Below are 25,449 nucleotides of genomic sequence, written 5' to 3'. Positions count from 1 at the left end.
TTTACGCTCGCTCGCTCGCCCGCCCGACGTGTGCTGTTCTCGTATTTACGCTGTCTGGCCACCCACGCCAACAAAGACCATTCTCTCTTCTTCGCCTGCGTGGAAAGACACACCGGAACCGGTGCGTATGACGTTTGCGCAAGTTCGTGTGCTTGAGCGGAGGAGCGTTTACGCCAGGTGGCTCCACTGTATGATTTCAACTAGTCCCTGGTTACCAATGAGTGAGGAACCAGAAGAATAATTTTATGCTGTAAACTTGCCGTGTTACTCAGATTTTATAGGAAGTATAGTCTGTATACCGTAGGGTGACGCACGGGGCCGCCAGCTACCTGAGTCGGTCCGCGAGCGCCGGTGGGGAGGAAAGGGCCGACCGACATAAAAACTATTGGACCGACTCAGGTAGCTGGCGGGCCCGTGCTCCACCCTACGGTATACAGACTATAGGTCAGGTGCCATTGAAGATTCGGAGACTGCGTTTTAGGTATAATTCGTTTTCTGGGGCGTGACTTCATGGAATCGACTAAACATGATGATATGATAAAAAAACTTTGCATTTTTACATAAATCCAGTACAGCATATATTGGTAACTGTAATATTGGTTTCGACGTAGCACATCGTCATCTGGTACAGTCACTTTCAAAAGTCGGTCCACATGCCCGGCGCAGCCGTCACCGTTATTCTCCGAAGTCGACCTTCGCATATTTCTTACGCGTTCCTTGTCCACTGGGAATCGATTTGACTTTATTGGTTTGTGAAAATGGTGCAACTTGACTACTTAAACCCTCGCCAAGAGCCCCAAGCACAATTGCAGAGGTAGGGAGGCCCCGTGAACCCTCCTCTTTCCCCCAAGAGCCAGACAATTCCACTATCGAAGAAAGCGGGGAAGAATTAATGGATTTTTCCGGCGAGTAACCCATCGCGCGAGGAAGATAGAGTCGAGAGTAGAGATATGAGTCTTTTGGTAAACTTATACAGCTTACATAGTACAAATAAAATTTTCGGACCATTTCGAGCATAATACTTCAATATTTTTTCTCCGCATCGGCTTGTGAAAAATACGTGAATACGCCAATGTAAATAATGTTGTTTTTGTCACGGTTACCATCCATGCTCGCGTTCTCCCGTGTCGGCGACGAAGGATTTTCAGTCGTTTTTCAATGTTTACAAGTGATAAAGCAGTTCATCCCCAAGTTTTAGCTTATTTGGAATATAAGGGGTGCCTTCATTTTGAATACCGTAACCTAATGCCATCTTGTAAATAGAAAATAAGAAGTATTTTAATTTCTTACCTGGCAAAAACTACCGGTCAGGCAATTTTTTTATGAGATAAGGTAATTTTGCATTAAATATATTTTATTTTTCATTTATTTATTTATTTTTCAGATGAGCAATCGGATTGCCTTGAATTGTTTTTAAGATAAATATATTTTTTTACCGAAAGAAGTAGCGAGATATTTTTGTGCATTGAGAAAAATTACAGGCTTTTTGACCACAGCGCGTCGCAAGAAGTGTTATCCTTTTCTTTTTTGGGAATACTAGTGAAAAAGTTATGTTTAGCGTTTTTTAAGAAAAATAGTGCGAGCAACATCAGCGCGGCATTATGGTTGTGAGTCAACCATTTATGTTGGTCATGGAAAAAAAATTACCGGCACTTACGAAATGAAAAAGGGAGAGCATTTGATTTAAATTAGAGGTATCATGATAATGTTGGATTACATGGAAGGTTTTACGAATCACCCTGCTTGCGCCCCTCCCAACTTGAAATAACTTAACTTAAAATAACTTAAAATAACACTAACGCCAATTCGCCTTGTGACTTTTCATTCTATCCATATCCTCACTTTCCTTTCAAATCCTTTCTCTCCGCCTTCACCTCAAATCTCTCCACTCCTTCATTTATTTTCCTCTCCGTCCATCTCACCTTTTCTGTTCTTTTATATATTAACATCTCGAATGCCTTAATTTTTTTCTCGTCCCTCTTTCGTCGTCGTCTAAGTTTCCGTGCCATAAAGCGCTATATCCCAAGAAGTATATTGTACCTAATAAATGCAGTTTGTATTAATTGCGCAGAAATAGTTATCAGTTACCCAACACGGTATATTTTATCGGATGAAAATTATGCATGCATAATTTTGTGTTTGTAAGAATATGATCAGTTCACCCGTAAGACTGACTCAAGGTATTCATAATGTGAGTGTAATTTCTATTATTGTTGTGAAGCCACTTAAATATAATAATTTGGAGGACATTGACATGCATGATATCACCAGGTTTCAATTACGACTGATTCTAGCAGACAAAAGAAACGAAAAAGGGAAAAGTGGTAGTTTGACCTCTCAATGAAAGGGGCAAAGATAGAAGATAAACTAAATGTGCTTTAAATGGTTAGCAATAGGCAAAAAAGTCATTTAGTTAATGCTTTCGATGGTTTTCCAACTATAGAATATATATTTAATGATAACTATACAGACATTCGAACTTTCAATAAACATGAAGATATGAGTTAATTACTTACTGAGACCTGGAATATATTATGCATTATTTAAATATTTACTTAGGGAGATTTTAGTAATGACTGCAATGAATATCATACCGAAGTAAAAATAATAATTTAGCACACGTTAGTATTTTATACTTATCGTGCGATGAGACACGTAGGAAACTGTAGGATAATAAATGTTCCAAGAAAATGCTTAGGAATAATGAATGCGCCTATCAAAGTGCTTAAAATATTTAAAAGTAGAGCAATATGCATTGATATTATTTGGTAATTATGCGTTCAAGTCATAATCTAGAAGGTTCTTTTATAGGCAACTTTTAGAATACTCTTTCACAATCAGACGTAAATTCCGATTTTCGTTTCTTCCACATATGTGCGTTGCGACGCAGATACGTCTCGGTATTTTTTTTAGTACAAGCCAGACTACTACCAGTAGCGGATCCAGGATTGTTATATGGGGGGCTTAGTATGGGGTAAACTCCCAAAAGTATTGCGGGTCCGAACAAATATTACAATTCTATCTGGTGTAAATTGGATGTCCAAGGGGGGCTATAGCCCTCTTAGCCCCCCCCTCCATAGATCCGCCAATGACTACTACTACATACTATTTATCTCAGCATACTATCGGGGTGAGAATCGCATGACTGAGAACTATTGCTTCGCCTTGTGTTCTGGCACCGGGAGTCAGGGAAGTCGCGAAGAATTTAGGAATAGCGAAGAATGCCTCGGCAAGACTTTCGCGGACGGTGAGAGTAAGTCAAAGTGGCCCTTTAAGGCATAGAAGACATAGGCTATACTCGAAGTTCGAGCTCATCGGAAAACGTAGTTCCTCGCGCTGGCCGTGGGGACCGACTTTTGAAAGTGACTGTACATATGCTTCGAAGATTAGAGATTAGGTATTCGTGTGACTATTTACTCGTCGACGCAAATGTACCAGCTGATGGCCTGCCACTTCGAAACCTAGAACGTACAGGATTAAATTTATTTGGAATTATAACGGTTTTTACGTTTCATTTTGTCTGCGTATTAGGCTTAGACTGCTTCTTAAATGAAGAACAAATACATGTCAGAGTTGCTGGAAGGACATCATCTTAGAACCGCACTATATTTCCAATTCCTACACAAACGATAAAAATGGGAGATGTTTTGCTGAACGGATGGGTGTTGGAATTATTTTTTTCCCGAACAATAAAGGATCAGTCAGTCAAATCTCTCCTAACTTGTACCTAAATTTTGTTGTATTCTCCTCCGGTTTAATGGTTGGTATCCTATAACCGCTCGCTTCGTGCCTATTGTGGCCGCTCTCGATGTATTATACGAAGTGTGTTTAGATGATAACAGGGACTAAATTTTTAAATTAATAATTTAAAGTTTGGCGAGTCCGATTGACTATTTTTTATGTTAGTATACGTGCCCCTGAAGTATAGTAAAATTTTCAGCTGTATTCATTGTTAACTTTGTCTGTGGCAGACGCGTGTTTTTTTGAACTCTGGATCACAATTCATTGCTTGTTCGTGAAATTTTGCTAAAAATAATTCTGTAAAGATGCCCTAGCTGAAATTTTATGTGATAGAATGCACGGATTCCTTCGGGTAGTGCAGTTTACTTCGTGATTGCACCTAAAATAAAGAATCCTCAATGTCTTGAGTGCTAGAGATGACATGCTAACAAAAGTTTATTTTGAATGAGAGATATGATTTAATTAAATAACTATTGTCACATATGAATTGCTAGTAAGGATATTATACATTTGTTAGTTTATAGAATAGGGTGGAGGAATAAACCTCAAGGCTACTTTTACGAACTGGATGGTCAGAAGTGGAGAAGGATTCGCAAACAAATGGCCGCTAGTGAACGAGCCTTATCTTTGTCAATGGCTGATGTCAAAGTCTCTGCGGCATTAATAATTAGCTAATGTATTAGCTGAGACATAGATGGTAGATTAACCATATCTGACAACCAAGTCCTTTTTTCCTAGTGCCTTCAAATTTGCCGATAACCCAACAATGTGTGTTACCACTCATGTTCCGTCCCTTCAAACTCTTCGCCAACGTGAGCATATATCTTATGTATAAATGTCTTGGCAATCAGCATATCTGACCTATATGCTTGGGTTTTCAGCACGTTCGTTTATATTGACCTTTGATTTGTGGTTTCTGTCGTATTTTTTCTTTCTCGGAGACCTCTTTCCCAAACGCAATGAAGACGGCATTCGTCATCTTTCATTTTATAAGATTTTGATCCTCTTAGTTAAAAAATATAAATTTAACTTCGGAGGTATTCATTCTGCTCCTTTTTCCTGTGACCATAAGGGATTTGTTGTTGATATTTTCGGAGAAACATCACGATATTACTCAAACTCAACTTTTCATTTTAACTCAAACGAATCGAACCTTGCTGGGCATGATTTTATACAAATATATCGGGCCGTTTTGATGACACATTTTGTATCATCGGTATTCTCTTGAACTCATCCATATGAATTCACTCCCTCTGACTCACAAGGAAGCGCCATCTGAATCGCATGGATGAATCACCGGTTAACCCTAGCGCCCTGGCTTGTTGATCGAGCAATTGGTCCTCGCCGGTCAGTGCATGTCTACAGTTTTCTAATGTCTACAATAAAGGGAAAAAATCACTTAGCAATTAATACTAACGATGTATACTATTATTGATAACTTGAAATAGAATCACTTTTAAAATACCTATGTAGTATCTGGAGACGAATGAAATTTTATGAATTTACCATTTTTGGTTTCGTCTAATGATGAAGTTGCGCTTTTTGGGCTATCAGTGATTAACTCAATTAAGGTCTTCCGATCACTTATCTTAATGTAATAAAATTATTCTTAAAATAAAAAATTTCCATTCGAAATTTTCCTTGAAAGTTTGATTACTCAAATGGAAGAACAAACTTGTTCTTGAATTACCGAACTACAGTTGTTCTACAAAAAGCACCTTGATGAAACCTGATTTAACACCAGAAGGTCGGGATATTTCTAATACATTGAAAGAGCAGAAATTGGGCTAATTTTGCTATTATTAATTTTTGTAAACAAGTTAAGAATTACTTTTTTCTCACGGGAAGTATCATATGATATATATTTTTGACATTACAAAAGCATTGTATTTTCAATAGGTCGTCTATGATTTCAATCACCACGCATGTTTTGAAATACTTCCATAAATCATTCAGTGCATCCATTAATTAAGAAGCTAGAAGTCGTCTCTCTCGATGGTATTTTCATTGATATTTTTGAATAGAATAGTTAACATAGCGTTTCCATGATACCAGTTATAAAACGTGAGCGATGGATTTTCAATAACGTATCAATTTAAAAACAGAATTCGAATGAGCCAAAATTGCGCGTCCTGCCCTAATTAATGTTTAAAGTCTTTCTTTATTCATTGAATGTACTTAAAAGGAAGAGCGTACTTTTTTTGAATTTGTCGTGAATTTTTGAGTTCGCATTGTTCGTGGCCGAATCACGAAATATACCGGAATCAGATTGTAGACTGGGAAAATCATGACAGAATCCCATTTGCAACTTTTATTTTGAGGATATGATTGTTCTGTATTTTGCCCATTGATGCGTTTATCCATAATAGGCCATGGCCTATTATTGCTTTTTTTTACTTACAAATGAAGAAATCCATTATCTGAAGCGTATAAGATGTGCCGCACATTTTGAGCGCTAAAATAAAGAAATTGAAGTGAAAAATCAATTGTCATGCTTTAAAATTTTTTGATTTTAATAGAGAAATCAGTAAGGCATTTATAGGACGGCCTTAACTGTCTTCTCTTATTCCTCTCCCCCTCCTAAGCTGATATTCCGAGTTACTTCCCTTGTTTTGGGGTTGAATTGTTGGAAAATATATAAGTTGAAGAAGTAAAGGATCCCGTTAGGGTATTTAGACGACGTTAAGTGTTGTTTTTATGGGAATAGTTTAATATGTTACTTATAAAAGCAGGTTTCATCCTGTCCCACCGCAAAATATCCAAAGGCTGATGTCACCAAGCTTTGCGATGCACGTAATCCGAGCCAGGTACCTGCAATGTCTCGGTCGTGTGAAGGAATAACCCTGAATCGGACTTCTCTTCCCCTTCCTCCTCTCAGAAACCCTGCTCCCTTTTCGGTAGAAATGGCGGACAGGGTCGGCCTGACCCCTTAAACGGCACCTCTCGCCTTTCGCGGTAGATCGATATGTGTGCTCCCCTCCAAGCGGCCGGGGGAGTGGGGGAGGGATGATCTTCCCCACCCTCCCATACCCCGCTACCTCCCCCTCTAACCACTTCCCCTCCCTCGAACTTGCTCATCCTCCACCTAAGGGGTGTGACAATAGTAATCACTCACTCAATATTACCCAGAAATAACCCAAAATGAAAACATGAGCACCTGTCGTGAGTACTCTATTGAGTTAACGAAAAATGATGGCTGACGTAATTTATATTTCCGTAAGTGTCTCCCAACAATTACATTGAGTATTTATAGTGGAATGGCGAGACAAAGCAAACACACTCCATCAAAGTTAAAGAACAGAAAAAAAGTCGTTCGTTTATTCCTTCCGAGGCAAACGCAAGAGGGAATCTCTGTGCAGATAAATAGACAACAATCACTCGTGTTGAGGATATGGCGCAAAAATACAAATAAGGGAATAGTTCGCTGGTGGAATTTTGCTACACGTGGTGCAATATGACGATGGCACTTTTCCTCAAGTTTATTGCGTACTCTGCAACGCGTTTCAACCGTTAGATCATTCTCGAGTGCAGTGCTAAATTCTCATTGTACTTGAGAATGAGTGTGCGGTTGAAACGCGTTGTGTAAGGTACGCAATAAACTTGCCGAAAATTGCCTTCTGTTTTTCGTTTATTCAGGATGTCCTTCCACTATCTCTCGCCTGCCTCGGTTACTAGTGCTCAAATGATCAAAATAAACTCAAAGTAAGTGTGGACGACCGCATTTGCAGCTTCTGCGTATCCGACCAAGATTAAAATGGTTAAATAATTGATCACGTGATAGGTACTGCAACGTTCATTATGTGGTTGATGTCTGTCGGAAATTTTATTTCGGTAAAATTTATATATTACGATGATACGCTGTATCGAAACCGGTCGCAATATATTTTATTTTGTGAAACAGCTAAGTGTTTTCTTAACCTTTGTGCATCATGAAGGAGTTTCACCATGTTACGCCAACCACCATCGCATTTATATATTTTAGGTCAAATTGAAGGATAAGTATCAGAGGTTTTAATAAAATCTATATATAAGTATTTAATTTTCTATTTTTTCCTCCTCCCCTAATAATACTGAAGTTGGGATATCAATTTTGGATTCATATTTTGACTACTTCGTAGCCTCCTTGAACGCTAGAGACAATAGATACCCAGACGAAAACCAAATCAACCCGATTACCGGCTCATGTATTCATAGAAGTGCTCCGGTAGTCGCCGATGTATTTATTATAGGTATATTCTATGGTAATCCTTATTCTCTACGGAAGCCAAGACCTTATTTGCATGATATTCGCGTGGGAAATCGCTATACTACTCTTTGCACTCTTGTAACCATTTGAGTTCGTAGTAGTAGTAGTAGTCCGGATACTCTACCTCTCACCTTGCAACCTCTATCCACGGTGTTCTGATGGGGTACAGGCGCGGTGGCCACAGTAGGTTGGTATTACCTTTCCCGGGATAGAGGGGAAGGCAGCTTATGGGTCTGTTTCTGAACGGCACGCGGCGGAAATTGGAAATCCGATCCCCACTTGAGTGTTATGGGACGGAGCACTTCAAGTGTTCCATCCGGTCCGTGGGATGGGGCAATGAACCGTGCTTTTATCTTCGCCTTTCGTTTAGCTCGGTCTAACGCCAAAGGTCAACTTCCAACCTCCTCTATTTTTCCAACCTTTACATCCATCAAAAATTCAACAATATTCCTTCATCAAAGAAAACGAAAGGCATTGTTTGCGATTCGTTACCCACCATCGATGTATTCATAATGTACAAATTATTTGGTTTTATAAATCCTAGTTTAGGCGAATGGCAATGGTCAATTTTAACCTCATTTGAAAAAGGACAGATTTGCGCCCACGCGATGCCACTCCACGTGACGTCACAGGGACCTAGATGCTATACGAATAGTCAGGAGTTTTTCATCGTCTGAGATTACCAATGCACGCATGAGGCACAGAGCTCAGGGTAACGTCTCTTAATAATCACCTATTTAAATTGCCTATGGTCGGAAAGTTTCCTTCGTTTGATAGGGCATTGATAATCGTTATTTAAGCCAAGCGCTACTTGTTAGCTGTGTACTCTGCTACCTGCTTACAGCCTGCATCGTAGCGGCGTTCATAGCCTCGCACCAAGGTGGACTCACACAGCGGCAGCCAGAACCAGAATGTCGTCATGCGGCCTTTTCCCAGCACTCATATTAGCAGTCACGTTTTCGCGCGCTTGAAAATGTTCACTCTTCATTTAATCGCGTAAAATAGATATCGTCATTTAAAAATCTAAAAAGGTGAAATACGTACTCCAGGAGTAATAATCTTTCGATTTAGGCAGTTAAAAAAAAATAGGACACCACCCTATTCATAGCCATGTGGTGGAATTCTCGCGCGTTTATGACATTGATCATGTCGTATAAAATTACCGACTCTAGAAAAATCAAAATGTCGGGAGCAATGATGTCGGGATCTTGATAGAGGACTCTCAGTTCTCTCTTGGTCCGTGTCTTCAAGGTGCCTTGGTCACACATCTGGGCCAAGAATAGAGCGTAGAATCTTGTTTACGAAAGTCATAAGCTTCTTTTCTGTTTCCAGATCTCCGATCCGTAAGTACCGTCGGTAGTGTCATACTCTTATAGAGCCTCACTTTCGTGTATTTTTAGAGGGAGCTGTGAGTAAAAAAATATCAGATACTTTCCCGGCTTATGCTGGTAGTGAAGGTTTCTCGGGTGCTCCAACGGGTATTCTCCTCCATGGCTGCCGACGTTACGGGGAACAGGTCATGCTCAATCGTCAGGGCTGAATGAATTATTGGCGAAATGAATTCTTGCCCAGAGGAAGGAATATGACTCTTACTCCGAAACGTCGGCAGCCATGGATGAGATTACCCGGTGGAGTACCCGAGTAGCGTTGATTTGGAGCTGCAAGTCTCTTACATTCAAGGAAGTTGTAAATATCTGGAGGTGGCACCGGTTTCGAGCGTGGAACGAAGTGTGGCCGGAATGGGGGTGCTTGGGTAGGAAAGCCACGCCCACTTTGACCAAACATTGACAATTCCATAAGGGTCAATGCTAACTATTTAGTGAAATTTTTGGTCATAACTCGTTAGTATATTAAAATATACTATGGAACGCTCAATGTAAACCTTTTTTCTTATTTCATTGGGAGGCTTCGCGAAGATATGCCTCAAATATCTTTTCCTAGGGAAAAATTATTATCAATCACCTAATAAATACGTTCTACAACTGGCTCGGCTAAAAATATAATTTTACGAGAGTCAACTAGTCATATACCTGCTCTTATACAGATATTGAATTTTATTATTGGCAACGGAATTTAACAAAGACAGTAATAAAGTATATTTTCAAGGATATCCCCACCAGTAAAGTGGCTGACAGAAACGGAGTTTATACATTAATAGAAGTGTTGCGAATGATCGTGAATGCTGAAGAACGCGAATGCTATCGTGAATGATGAAGAAAAATCCTGACTGAATGATGAGACAATCACCGGCGAAATAATAATGATTATGTTAGTATTTTTCACTTAATTTAGTTCATTTTTAGAACAAATCTTAGCCACCTCAAAATATCAGTCGGAGACCGAGTCCAAAAATTGTCAAACTAAGATGGCGGAACTGTCCACGCCAAAAACTCGGAAACAGCGCCTCCAAATATTTACAACCTCCTTGCTTACACTTAAGTAAAAGTGGTGCAATAGAAAGGTAGGCATGCGTTTAATTGAGAGGTCGACGTAAATAATCCCGGAGTTTATTTTCCAGACGTCCCTGGTATACTCTTCCTCCTTTCCCGAATCCAATTCCTGGAAGTCGCAGAGCGTAAATACGGTACATTTCTTCCCAGTCTGGAACGTGGATTTGTGCGGAACACGCTCGGATTTCGTGTGAATAACCTCCGGTCGTCCTTCCTCGTATATCCACCGCGCCCGTATCTCTCCCCCTGTTAACACCAGACTTCCCTTTCACACCGCTCTTAAGTACACCTCCCGCCCACCTTCCCCAGGTGTGAGGGCACCAATACACTCCCACCTCCTGCTCCGAGCGGTGGTCGCCCGTAAAAAAATCATATCCGCCGCAAGTGAGGCACTTCATCGGTCCTCGTAGCCGACATCACGATGTGAAAAGGCCGCCCAAACTCTTTTATCCGAACGTCTCGCGAAAATATCGTGTGCGTTCGGTCCTCGAGAAGGAAGACAGTCGTCACCTTAGTTCTCCAGTAACCTATTACACTGCACTCGAGAGTAAATAAAACCCAATTATTTTAATTGATACTTACCGTAGTAGACAGAAGCTGGGGACAAGTCTTTGACAAAATACAGGGTGTTCCTGGAGGAATCCGCCATACTTTTGGGGGTGGTAAGGAAGAAAATTTTAATCATTTTTTGTCCTTAAACATGGGGTTGCATCTCCCTAGTTACTATGGCTACGCAAACATTTGTTTGGATGCACTTTGCAGTTACCATGAAGATGGGTTTTCTTCGGTATCCAGCCTTTTCGACATTTTATTTAATGCTGTAGATTTTTAAGAACATTATGTAATTAAGGTTGGACGAAAATATGCGATTATAGCTGTCTGAAATGATATCAGGGTGGGTGAGATAGCGAAATCGTATTGTTGATACTTTCTCAAAGCTCTCGTTTAATTGAGATCAAAGATTAATAAGTATCAATAGCACTCTCTCAGAATTATGATTCCTTTTCTTCGTCTAGGATGCTAAATTTAATTGGATTAATAACATATCATATGCAAGCGGGCGATATTGTCGGAATCAGCCTATCAGCGATCTTCCTTGGCACGGGAGGGTTAGAGGTGGAGGATCACGTGTTCTAGGATTTTCCCATTTCAATCTTCTTCACGTGCATAGGAGTTCAAAGTCGCTCTTATTGGTATTTACTGCTTACAAGAAATAGGATACAATGGAATCACCACGAAAGAAAACATTGGATCCTCATCGAGAGAGGACGCTGGGCGTGACCTACTCATTCACGATATTTTGTCGATGTTCCGAGGTTATCTCCCGCCCTAAACGAGCGGAACTCGTATTTAAGTCTTCAGCTTGCTTGTAGAAAGGAAGGAGAAAAGTGAAAGTATTACCATGAAGAAAAAGCGTCTTCAGCTTTTTTGAAGATAATTTACATTTTTTTAAGAAGCGTAAATGCTCGCGGATAATTTTTTAATACCATGTTCACCCTATTGACAGCTTGGTGATCGCCAGGATATATAAAAATTCACTTATCTAACTACTTTTTATTCTGTTCTAATTGCTTAGAGCACTCTGTTCAGGAATTTTTAATTGTGTACAATGCTTTTTTCTATCTGCATCACAGTAAAAAAAATCTTCCAGAATCGTCATGAAATACAAATAGAAGGTCGAGGCCGAATATAAAAATGTCGGGATCCGATTTCCCCCGCCCTTGAGTATCCATCATGCCATGAAGTTGTAGTGCTATTATTTATGAAATCCATGAAATAATTTGTCTCATTTACAATTATAACGTAAACATACAATAAAAGATAAATGAGTACAAAAAAATAAAGCAATCCAAACCGTCCGTTCAGCATTGATCGCATTTTTGCCCCTTGGTTGTGAGGAGGTTAGCGTTGGCGCCCGGTTTCTTCCCTACCCTTCTCTCACAGCATAAATTACCATAGCTGTCGGTCCCTTCTCCAAATACCAATGCCGGTATTTCATGATCATTCTCCGGGAAAAATCGGCTCTTGCAGCACATTCCTTCGTGTCTTATCGCAAAGTCCTTTGTATGATAATGGTAGTTTGAATTTTTTACCCATTGAAAGTCAAAAGAAATGGATTAGGGCCAAGCTCCTACCTCGTCGGGTCAATATGAGCATTCAAACCAGCTGGAAAGTAGGCTAATCCGGCCCGAAGGCTCAGATTGATCCGGCCATACCATTCTGTTACCTTTCCGAACCAAACCTTTCATCTCGATCAGAGATCGATTGGTGCTTAAACGTGATTAATGAGAAGGTTTCGCCGTTGTCTATTGATTGTATATTGGTGGCATCTCCGAGAATGATTTCCCATTATCCGAGGATATTGTGTTTGGTTTATTTTTTTTCATTTGGCCTTCTTGTAAAGCCATTATTTCGACCCTGTCTTTGGGTCGCATAGAAGATAGTGGAGAGTAACCTGGACTGATTCACAAATTTCTCACTCACAGGACCGGTTTCTTTCCTTGTACCACTTTCAACTGCGAGAATATTGTTTTTATTAGGTGTATTTTCGGGAGTTAAAATTTAATCCCGGAACCCTTTCATATTTTGTCGACCGCTCTACCCACCAGATCACCACGCTACGCGCTAATTTAATATACCCTAAAGTAATTGCTCACGCTGATTTTCATACTGGTAAGTTTAAGTGCCGACCAGTAGCCGATCCAGAGAGGGGGTAGAGCCCCCCTTCCTTGAGTATCCAATTTACACTTGATTAAATGTTAATTATGTTCGTACCTCCACTACTACTACTGTCGAATATTTTTGTGCCAACCTGTGCTTGTTTTGCAATAGGGTGGTTTCCTATTATTTTTTTATTGCCTAAATCGAAAGATTATTACTCCTGGAGTACGTATTTCACGCTTTTAGATTTTTAAATGACGATATCTATTTTTCGCGATTAAATGAAAAGTGAAAATATTCTAGCGCGCGAAAACGCGACGCGTAAGTATGAATGCCGGGAAATCTCTCCGTGTGACGTATTTCTGGTTCCCGCTGCCGCCCTGTGAGGTGACCTTGAGGCGAGTTGAGCGCTGATACGACGCAGGCTGCTAGCGGGTAGCTGAGTACCCTGCTGGCTGGTAGCGCTTGGCTTAAATAAGGATTATTAATACCTTATCAAATGAAGAAACCTTTCCGACCTTAGCCAATTTTAATAAGTGATTATTAAGACATGTTTCCCTGAGCTCTGCGCCTCATGCATGCATTGGTAACCTCAGACGACGTATAACTCCTATCTTCTCGTATAAAAACTAGGTCCCTGTGACGTCACGTGGAGTGGCATCGCATGGGCGCCAATCTGGCCCTTTTCAAATGAGGATAAAAATGGACCATTGCCATTCGTCTAAACCGGTACATATTTCTAAAACGAAATAATTTGTATATTATGAATACAGTAATGGTGGGTAACGAATCGCAATCAATGCCTTTCGTTTTCTTTGATGAAGGAAACTACCCTATTATAGCTGCTAGCTTGAAGTGACGGTTAGAACACTAATCGGCTAGTGCCGCCACTTGCGTTCCTCTGAAATACTCAGTCGTTAGTAGAACCGTTATCACGTGCAATAAATGACAAAGTAAATTAGTCATCATTTAACCGTATCTTGCGGAAGAATATTGCTGGTTCTTTTTAATACTTTGCCTCTTAATACTTCTAAACATCGTATATGAGAAACACCTATTAAAAATGCGTGAGCAGCCCTAATTACAGGTTTTCTATGAGCGTCTGGCGGGGAGGTAAAGAAGATATTACTGTTTATCGATTTACACCCCACCCTGCTACCTATGATACACAGTAAGCTTGACTGGCTGGGTAATAACCTCCGTAATAAGATTTAATAAATCATGCATAGTTATGAAGGGTACAGTCCTCAAACATCATCTATTTTTCTCACTGAATGTTTTTATGTGGGCTAAGGTTCCCGTACCCAAGAGTCGTATCCTGTGTCAAAAGGCTGCCTTAGCATGGTTACCAGCTGGATTGGTTATTTAATTGGAAGGGGTAACCAACAGATACGGTCAATACAACTTTTTCCTGAAGAGAAGGAAGGGTAGATAGCAACTCAGAGTCTGCTCTCAACAAAATACACCAAGGGGACCATGGCTTACTTATCTGTTGGGAAAACGTAGTAATTCATAAAGCGTCCTTCAAATTGTGTCCGAATAAGAATTGGATTAATTCTTATGATAATACGGCCACGTCCGAAATTCTAATCGGAGTCTTTGTATTCTAATGCTTGCACTATATCCTTAAGGTTAAGGGCTGCCGACCGTGGTACCTTTAATTCCTACCTTACGAATAGCTAAGATTTCGATAAAGCTCATGATACATGCTAGCTGTAAACTTTGTGGCTTTTAAATATATTCAGTGAATAAATTGAAACGAATAGAAGTTTTTTCAATGAATAGAAGATTTTTCGAGAATAACAAAGCCCGTGAATTTTATTTCTTGGGAACATCACATAAACAAGTGGTTAGGGGGCACTGACTATGCGGAGGTATAAATAGAGCTTGTAATCAAGTTGAGTCACGACCTAGTCCCCTTAGCGATTTCCAGGTCTTTATCGCCGACTACGGAGAAAAGCAGTCACAATGGCCCGAAGATTAGCCCGCCCGGGAACACTGTTAGGGTGAAACATTGGTTATCGGCGGAGGAAAGATAAGAGCTATTTTTGACTGTTACTCTGAATTTATTATGTATCGTAAAAGTATGTATTGACTTATATAGCCCTGTGTGTAATCACATTTCCACATGCCACTCTCCTCCTTGTTATATTTACAAATTTTGGGATTTAAAAATAAATGAACCTGATTAGTGCTTGGTTGTTATGCTTTCTGAAACCTCTGTGATGCCATTGTGAGCACAAATTCAAGGCTAGTCTTGATTGTAGTGATTTTTTCCGGGTTATTGAAGTCATCAGCTGTGATCTGGCTGGAAATCAAGTAATAGTATTTGACATTATTCACCGAGTACATATTCTCGCTCTGAATTGCTTTATCGGTTATATATATTCGGTTCCTTTTTATTATTAGACTAGATTTTCACCAAGTTAATCCTCAAACCATTGACTTTATCTGAATATTTTACCTGAGAAATTGTCTTTTCCTCACATAACTGTTGAAGTAATTTGTTGTCAACGTGGTGGTCGTTAACAAAATCTGCACGGGGCTGGAAATTTTGCCCCTACTCTAGTTAAAATTTTTATTAGCTGAGTTCATATCCCTGTGCCTGGAGTTGATTCTGGTAACAAAGGGGCCATCCATTATTTCCGTGAGGATATGAATGCGGTTGGTGAGTTTGTCAGGAGTATATTCTGATAAGAAAGAATATCAAGTATTAGAAACCTTTACCTAATGGCAGGGCTACTATTTTCCTAAAGGTATGCAAGGAAAAATATTGTTTTTGTTTCTTCGTGCACGCGGTTAAAATTTGGGTCATACGTGATCAGTTTTATTAAAATTAGTTTTAATTCCAACATAATTATAACACATTCCAATAGTATGTATGAGAAAATAGGTTTCTGGTGGCCTTCAATACCCCTTTTGATTATTCGTGCATTCTTGAAAAATGATAGTATTTTTACGAATGATTTAAATTAGGGATTTAAATTTTGTTAAAAATAACAGGTGTTGCAGTTTTCCAGCTGTGATGGTTGCTTTCTTGTAAACATCCGTGAAATTTAGACTCAAAATACCAGTCTTTACCCTTGCGCAGTATTTGTCCGGTAATCCTCATTCATTATACCTGAATGGTTATTATTATTAACTCAACTAACGATGATAATTTTGAGCTGAAATAAACTGACCATGGTGATTCTCTATACAGCGTTGAAGTTTTCAAAATTTTTACCTTTTTAGTAATGAAAATCATTCGTTATCATTGCCTTCAATTACACCACAAATGTTGAAACTGTAAAAAAATGTTGTCATTTTCATTATATTTCCAGTTTAAAAAATCTGATCCTTATGAATTGCTAACTATTGGTGACTAAAATTGATTTAATTGTGTGTTACGCGCAAATAGACAGGGTTTCCTACAGAGGGGTATTGCATCCCTTTAAGAAAATTCCCCTTTAAAATCCATATTTCAAGACCCATTGTGTAATGCACCGTTATAAAACTGGAGCAGTCATTTGAACTTGGGAGAACATTTTCAAGGGAATACTTTCTCAGAATAACGAGCGTCGTAAACATTGTGTATTACCCAAAATTATGTTCTCTACTCAATATTAAATCTTTGAGCTCTTTTTAAATATATTTTCAAGGTCCTGTTCCTTGTCTTGTTTTTTTTAGATTGCTTTCATTCTGGTTTTCGTCGTCAATTGTCGCGAATTGGGGCTCAGCTTAATGTTCAACTCAATACACAGTTCTTAATCTTTCGTCAATGACAGTGGTAATACGGGGGTTTACCCTAATTCCTGATTCTACTCTAAATTTGCATCGTCGAATGCGATGCCACTGAATTTTAAGTGCTATGTATCAGAAAGATTCTTCCCTTAGTATTTTTTGCTAGCCCTATTTCTGGAAATCCTATTCAGTGGCGTATACAGATTATCTCTTTGGGAAGTGGGAAAAAGGTCGTGTAAGGTTACATTAACTCATTTTAAATTAAGACGTATTTTTATCATAATTCATTTATGCGATTTAATGATAACATTGGGGGACAATTTTTAAATTATTTTCTGTTGACTTCAATTTTTGAGCTATGTGAGGGTGACATAGTCATGCTGATTTCAAAACTGTAGTTATTTTTCTTCTACCACGTCAAGTTTTTTTAAAACTATTCCTTGTGTAAGTGTGACCACACTCAGCTTGATTGAGCGTTTTGAGTCGATTGTGGTCACAGGAAGCATCATTGATCTCCAATAGGGTGGTTTCCTATTATTTTTTATTCCCTAAATCGAAAGATTATTTCTCCTGGAGTACGTATTTCACGCATTTGGATATTTAAATGATGATATCTATTTTTCGCGATTAAATGAAAAGTGAAAATTTTCAAGCGCGCGAAAACGCGACGCGTAAGTATGAATGCTGGGAAAAGCCCGTGTGGCGTCAATTTGGTTCCGCCTTCCGCTGTATGAGTCCGACTTACAATTAGTGCGAGGCCTTGAGCGCCGCTACGATGCAGGCTACTGCAGGTAGCAGAGTACCCTGCTAGCAGGTAGCGCTTGGCTTAAATAAGGATTGTTAATGCGCTATCAAACGAAGGAAACTTTCGGACGATAGGCAATTTTAAAAGTGATTATTAAGAGATGTTTCCCTGAGCTCTGTGCCACATGCATGCATTGGTAATCTCAGACGATGTAAAACTCCTGACTACCTGTATAGAATCTAGGTCCCTGTTACGTCACGTGGAGTGGCATCGCCTGGGTGCCACTTTTTAATTTGCAGTGACTGTATATAACCCTTGTATGCATTAAACCATTCTGGATGGACAGTATATAAGGGAAGATTTAACTTTAAATTCCTGCTCATCCAAATTTTTATGACGTATGAGACAAAAATAGGGTACCTATCCTGTAGCTTATAAAGTTGACGTGATAGATAAAAACTGAGGTTATTTAGATGGCTAAGTTCTAACAACTCGTATATCAAAATTTGGCCTGTTCAAGCAAAAAATAACTCTTTGTTTTCAAACGTATGCTCCTTTTTCAAGTTTATGAATTTTTCGTTTTTTTATTTAGGTGTACAATTAAAAGTTGAAATCGTTTCTTTTGATCTTCTGAAAAGTTGCTGTTTATGAGATACGGGTTGTTAGAACTTAGTCATCGATATACAAATAATAACTTGTCGGACAAAGTATCGCTGCATGCCGTGGCCATGGCATCGCAAATGATTAATTGAATCAGTGCTTACTACGGTGCGTAACTTTTTTATTTTCCACAGTTTTGGGGAATCCCTTGCACAAGTTTCTAAATTTATGGCATAATTTTACCACCTGCTCGACGCGAAGGTTTATAAAAAAGTATCTATTCATTGCACATTTTTCCTTTGAAGGATGCATAAATTCTTAATTTTTGATAAAATAATGACAGAGAAAGCACTGCATGTAACAAGTGACTTTGTACGCCGTCACTCGTACAGGTGCAAAGTTATATATACGAAAGATGAATTTCGCCATGAAAATATATCCCTGTTTAGCCAAATATTTTTTCATGGCGAACTTCATCTTTGGTGTACATAATAAGAGAGAGATGAATTTATTATCTATGCACACCTCCGAAAACTGCCTTTGGTTAGCCTCTAATATGGGTCTCACTCTAAGCTACGGAATCGAATTAGTAGGAATTTCTTTTCAATCTCGGTATCAGTGACATTTTATCTCCAAAACTCACTCCGTTTATTCAGGGAAAGGAAAGGGGAGAACCAATTGCTATTTTAGCCATTCATCCACCTTTTTCCACCCACGTTGAGTGTTTTTTTGTGAATTAATTATAGCTGCTGCCCCCGAGGAAGGGAGACCCACTAAAAGCGCCGGAGGAGATTTCATTACAACGCGATCGCTGGCTGAATAAAATATGAAAGGCGGAGATTGGAACTTTTGCGTTTTGCCCACGATGATTCCAGAGAGATTTCCAATCACCGAATTCTCATCCACGGATACGATTTATATTTTTTATGAAAAATTTGGAAAGTCTCAGACTTTGAACTGTCTACGATGACTTTGATTCAGTGGGAAAGCAAATATCAACGGAAGGAATTTGATACCCAGATAGTATAAAACCGACCATAATGAAAGCGCCAAAGTTTCGACTTTAATCTTCGAAACCTTTTAGCTACTCAGTGGGCGAAATTTATTGCGATTTCAGAAAAAGGATATTGAGTGGTTTTGCGGAAATTGTTAGCTCCGAGTATGATAAGATATTGGATATAGCATGCTATTCTCTTAGTCGTACTTCTTTAACTTCGTATTTCCTCGGGAGTTTCTGTTACGAGAGCCGCCGTTACACATTTGTTTCACTTCTTACGCCACGTGTCAAGCTTCTCGAGGATGGTCCAATATAAGTGGGCAATGTTGTCCGTTTTCAAGCTCACCGCCATATTTAAATCTTTTACGATGCTTTGAAACTGCATCATTTCGTTAAAAAATATATAGATTTTTAAAGTAAAAAATCATGCATTTTTGCCGTCACCTTGCGTTATTGTAGTTGAAAAAATTGTTGATCGGTTGCGATAATTGTTTTAAAAAAACGGATCTCTGTTTTCAAAGACAAAATGTAAACAACTCAAAGAAAGCCAAATATCGGAATGAATAAAAAATTTGAGGTGGAATTTTATTTCATAAGACTAGTGTCCTTTGGACAGGATATCGCTAAATAAAACACCGCCTGGACCTGCTAGGATACCACCGTGGTTAGGGCTGCTCGGAGTACCAGCCATCGAGCAATTGGGTCGAAAATTTACAATAACCTGCCACTTTTACATTTTTCTGAGGAAGTTACCTTGTAATATTCCACACTTTTTTTTAAAGCTAAATGCTTTCAACGTTATCTCACCATTCCACTCCTGAGCATGTACACAGCACATTTTCTTGGTGGTAGCGTGTTGAAACCAATTGGGCTTCAAACAAGGCGCAAGGAAAATCACTAAGATTTTTTCTGTGTTAATATTCTGCTTATTTCATCCAAAATTAGCAGGAACCGGTATTCCTATTTGCTGGAGTATTTTTTATTTTAAGGTTATTATGGCATAGGCGCTCATACTCAAGATTAGTCCCAAAAGTGATCATAGTGGGAAATTCCCATCTGAAAAACTCAAGGATTGACTTATGGATGACGTTTCTTATACTTTCTGTTTACGGTCGTGATATAAGTTATGTAGGTATGTATGTATCGAATGCAGTGATATCAATTTTAATGTTAGTTACCTTACGGTAGGACCGTGCTGGGCCGCCGGGACGCATCCCGTTGCGCCCTCCTGTCCCGGAACCGACAAATTTCACTGAATACAAATAATGAGCAGTTAACTTGATTTCAATGATGTCTCATTGATGAATGTGATGATCTCAATGATGTGTCAGCATAATTAACACCGTCTTGAGTAAACAAATTAGCTATTTAAATTAATATAATTCAATCTGGTAAGGTTCAATTAAATCTCAAGAGGGTAAGGATTAATATTTCAAAATTTATTTATTATTTTCCACACCCCCAGGTAGTCTTCCCGCTGCATAGTGCTGGCGCTCTCTGGCAATGGCCGTCCACCGTCCTAAGAAGGGATCCAGTACGCGCCTGCCTTACATGATTTCAATTCATGCTCTCAAGGCTCACTATCAGCTACAGCCAATCTTTACTTGTAGACCTATTTATTTTCGTTTACTCACTTAATGACGATCTACGTGTCTCATTCGAGCCCTTCCTATGCCATTCTTCCCGTCCACTTGCCCTTCGATGGTTTTCAAGGTCGTATTTAGGGGGTGAACCCCCCCCCCTTTATCTACGGCCTATATAGACACGAATGTACCCTCTCCGGATAAACCATTCCTAAATACACCTCCTATCAGGGTCGCAGCTAGGAATTAAGGCTAGGAGGGGTTTTAGGCGCAAATAATAATGGGGTGTCTTGGGGTATGGCACACCCGTCAGGGTAAGCGGGAGGTGCAAGGGCCCTTCCCATAAAAAAAATTAGGATAAATTGTGAGTTTTACGGCTTTCTGAGGGATATTTTATAAATCCTTACACTATTCTACAAGTAATATTAATGCAATTAAGTAAAATGGATTTAACTTAAAAATTTCTCTAAGCTCTGGGGAGGGGGGGCTTATCCCCCAAACCCCTCTCGCTGCGCCACTGCCTCCTATCCACATGAACCCCATTCCCTCCAGAAATTCAAATCTGGATTATTTTTTATCAGATAGTAATGACTTATGATGTGACTAATTAGGTTCATTCCGGCTTCCTCTCCATATGTTAAATTTTATTAGTTTCGAAAAATTTTGCTATATCCGTTCCCATTCATTTCTCTATTTCAACCACAATTTATTATATGCGCTGCAACATGTACATATTATAAAGGAGTAATTTTGGAAGTGAATCAATTAAGGATTTCCCGCAGATATTGCTGTGAACAGTAGTCAATAGCTTTACCGTTTTCCCCCGGAATTCACTTATGCTACGGCCTTGATGTCCCCATCGGGTCATCATGTATCATAATATGGCTGAATAGGTTTTTCCGTCTTCCTCTCAATGACTTAAATTTGATTAGCGCATAAAATTTTACTGTATCCATTTTAAGACGTGATCATAGACAGTTTTCTATTATTATCGATGTTTCTCCCTGTAATATGCGCATTAAAAGAGAATGGAGTCATTTAAAAGAGGATCTGTAAAGAAAATCTGGCAGATATTGATGTGAGCAATAGTTAGTAGCTTTACCACTTCCACCTGGGAATTTACTTCTGGCTGCGGCCCTGATTTCCTCATCAGGTTATCATGTCTCATAATGAAAAAGGCTGCATAGGTTTTTTTTCCGGCTTCCGCTCGATGCTTAAAATTTGATTAGCATCTAAAGAATGTACTCTATCCGTTTTAGAACTTGATCCTCATCCATTCGCTTTTGCTATCCATGATTCATCTCGTATTAAGCACATTAAAAGAGAAGGAAGTAATTAGAAAGTGGATCAATACCGTTTCCGTTTCCATTCGAACTTTATAAAACGTGATCCTCAACCGTTCACAATTGTTAATCATCATTTTCCTTGTGTAATGCACAGTGGAGAATTTGTCAAGAATGTACGGCAGATATCGTTGCGAGCAATAGTCAATATCTTCGCACAGTTCCTGGAAAATAAGTTGCGCACTTGTCTCGCGGACGGATTGTTACGTAATCCCACCTTGCTTTGGCCGACTTGGCTCGGTCGATCCATAAGGGGAAAAAATATGGCTTCCCCGCTAAGGGATTCCTTGTGAGGTTTTCGCCAGTCAAAGGATGCGGTTCCGGGAGATGGAGAAAATCCTCCGGAGATCTCGTCCGTCTGCGTTAACTGCTCATCGTAGGAGGAAGACTCCCAGCTTCGCGATCGATTGCGTACAGGTAATAGAGCATCATCCCTCCCAGCGTCCCGCCGCTGGCTCCGGTTCCATCCCAAAATACTTGGCCCCCCAACGTCGATCGATCCAAGTCGTGCAAGTGACCCTGTGCGCGCATGGTGTGTCATCTCGAGGCGAGATACGTGAAAGGGGGAAATTCCTACAAAGGTCGCGGCGAAGGGGAAAAAACTCATATTCGCAGCCGGGAGCCCCGGGAAACATTTGATTATTTAGTGAAGAGTTCTCGCGATCGCCTCCGGGTCAGGAACTCCATAACTGCCGACGTTTCGATGTCCGACTCGAGCATCGTCCTCAGGGCTGTTGAGTGTCGAGTGAGAATTATAACTTGCTTATATACAGTCACTCTGGTGGTTAGGTGACTGCTGATTGGCTGTCGTCAGCGGCACGCTCTGATTGGCTTGCGTGATGATTTCGCCTAGCCATTTGGATAGTCTTGAGCACAGGTTTCCAAGTGTTGCTCAATGCATATCAGGAATCTCTGTTTACGGTATTCTTGGCCAGTCTAATTTCAATTGACTCTTTGATGAGTCGATCTCAAAAGCCATTGGATCGGCAGAGCACCTTGGTGTCGTCAAACTCTGCATTCGTCGCATTTGATTATTGTCATTATGAGGACGCGTCACAGCTACTCGAACAATCTTCTTTCGTGACGTATTACCCATTACTTTAGTATGACACTTTCTCAGGCTTCGCTTTGTGGAACCACGATTACTGTTAAAAAAGAGTGACATACGAGTGTAGGCCGCGTGTCGTAGTGGAGATTGCCCCGACGTTTCGCGACCGACTGCTGGTCACTTTTTCAAGAGAATGATGCTGGGATTTGGTTTTTGCTGCCTTTTTATTTCAGGTGGGAGGGGTGTGCGGAGGGTTTGAGGGGTTTTTAATCACCATGAGCCACGAAAGCTTCGATCAAGAAACACGATTAATATGTTTGGAATATTTGGATGTAATTTCACTCAGTAGTGTGCCACAAATAGTTTTTTAAGTTTCGTCTGACCTAGGTTTATTTTTATACGATACATTCTTAGGCTTTGCTTTGTGGAAACTTATAAAAATGTGTGGAATTATTAGGATGTTATTTCACTTTTAATTAGTAATGTGCCTCAGAAAGTTTTTAATTTACGCATCTGGGTCTCATCTTTATTAGGCATTATCAAGGTCACCTTTTGGTAGATCATTTATGAGTGAAATAGGGTGGTTTCCTTTTATTTTTTTATTGCCTTAATCGAAAGATTATTACTCCTGGAGTACGTATTTCACGCTTTTAGATTTTTAAATGACAATATCTATTTTTCGCGATTAAATGAAAAGTGAAAAGTTTCAAGCGCACGAAAACGCGACGCTCAAGTATGAATGCCGGGAAATATCTCCGTACGTCGTATTTCTGGTTCCCCCTCCCGCCCGGTGAGGTGACCTTGAGGCGAGGCTTAGCGCTGATACGTCGCAGGCTGCCAGCGGGTAGCTGAGTACCTTGCTGAAAGGTAGCGCTTGGCTTTAAAAAGGTTTATTAATACCTTATCAAACGAAGAAAACTTTCCGACCTTAGCCAGTTTTAGTAGGTGATTATTAAGACATGTTTCCCTGAGCTCTGTGCCTCATGCATGCATTGGTAACCTCAGACGATGTATAACTCCTATCCTCTCGTGTAGAAACTAGGTCCCTGTGACGTCACGTGGAGTGCAATCGCATGGGCGCCAATCTGGCCTTTTTCAAATGAGGATAAAATTTGACCCTTGCCATTCGTCTAAACCGGTATTTCAAAAACCAAATAATTTGTGTATTATGGATACACTAATGGTGGGTAACGAATCGCAATCAATGCCTTTCGTTTTCTTTGATGAAGGAAACTACCCTATTATATCCTAATTGAAAAAGTGACCAGCAGTCGGTCGCGAAACGTCGGGGCTATCTCCATCACGACACGCGGCATACACCCGTATGTGACTTATTTTTAATCATCATGAGCCGCAAAAGCTTCAATCAAGACACTTGTTTATAACTTAAGCTATCGTCTGGAAATTATAGGTTCTACAAGGTAGGCCTTTGTCAACATTTGCCTTTCCCTCAAATTTGAAAATTTTAATCAATCTTCTCAAAGACCTGAAAGTTTTAGTTTTTAAATGCAATAAATGTTGAAAAATTCTACTGTATACACCCTAAAAATTTCAAGACGAAAGCATTTGTTATGAACGAGTTATCCATCGCGAAAAAAGACAAAGTAAGACCACCCAAGCGGGAGTAATGCATATTCTTAAGTGAAAATTTTCTTAGGTCTATGTCATGGAATCTTTACCTAGACATATTGAGAGAATGAATGAGAGCTCGTGTGAATGTCCACATGAAATTATTGCAAAAGTTCCAAGCAGTTGCAATGCCCTTGCTTCATCCTCATGCTTACGTACACAATGATCTCGAATCCTGTAACCCCTGGGGTTTTGAATTGTAATATTAATTGCACCTGAATTTAATATATGGAATTAGGACCATGTAGTCCCATCTTTCATACAACAACTTTGACAATTCCTCGCAACCATACTCCATGCAAATTCCACCCAGGCAGGATTTGAACCTGAAACCTTTGAGTTATCCAGCAAGGACGTTACCTCGCTGGCGGGGACCTTGAGGATGACGCAAGGGCGTTGACACCGGTTGATGCCCTGTGCTCAAGATTTCCCTGAATTACAAGGACAGTGAAGATTGATAAATATGATATACTAGTAGACCATCCAGCGTTGCTTGGGAAGGATAGTACCCAGAGCCGTGGGAAATTAGGAACTTGGAATTCATGGTCACATGGCAGGATTTTTAGGATAAGGAATAGAGCAGGTATGATAATGGTATGCATATGTTACAGCAAACAATGGAAAAAAACGATTTCTATATACCACCTACAGGATCTGCTTATACTCTGCTCTACAGCATCGAT

At 39.7% G+C, this 25,449-nt stretch overlaps 1 protein-coding gene across 20 annotated transcripts in view; it reads left to right on the top strand.

The window, feature by feature from the left end:
- LOC124162902 (MAP kinase-activating death domain protein) overlaps positions 1 to 25,449 on the top strand; it is a 146,003-nt gene that overhangs the window by 21,871 nt on the left and 98,683 nt on the right. The gene's annotated exons all lie outside the window — the stretch shown is intronic.

The sequence above is a fragment of the Ischnura elegans genome, chromosome 7 (assembly GCF_921293095.1).
Source record: "Ischnura elegans chromosome 7, ioIscEleg1.1, whole genome shotgun sequence".
Classification (NCBI taxonomy): domain Eukaryota; kingdom Metazoa; phylum Arthropoda; class Insecta; order Odonata; family Coenagrionidae; genus Ischnura; species Ischnura elegans.
This window is presented reverse-complemented; position numbering and strand designations above follow the sequence as displayed.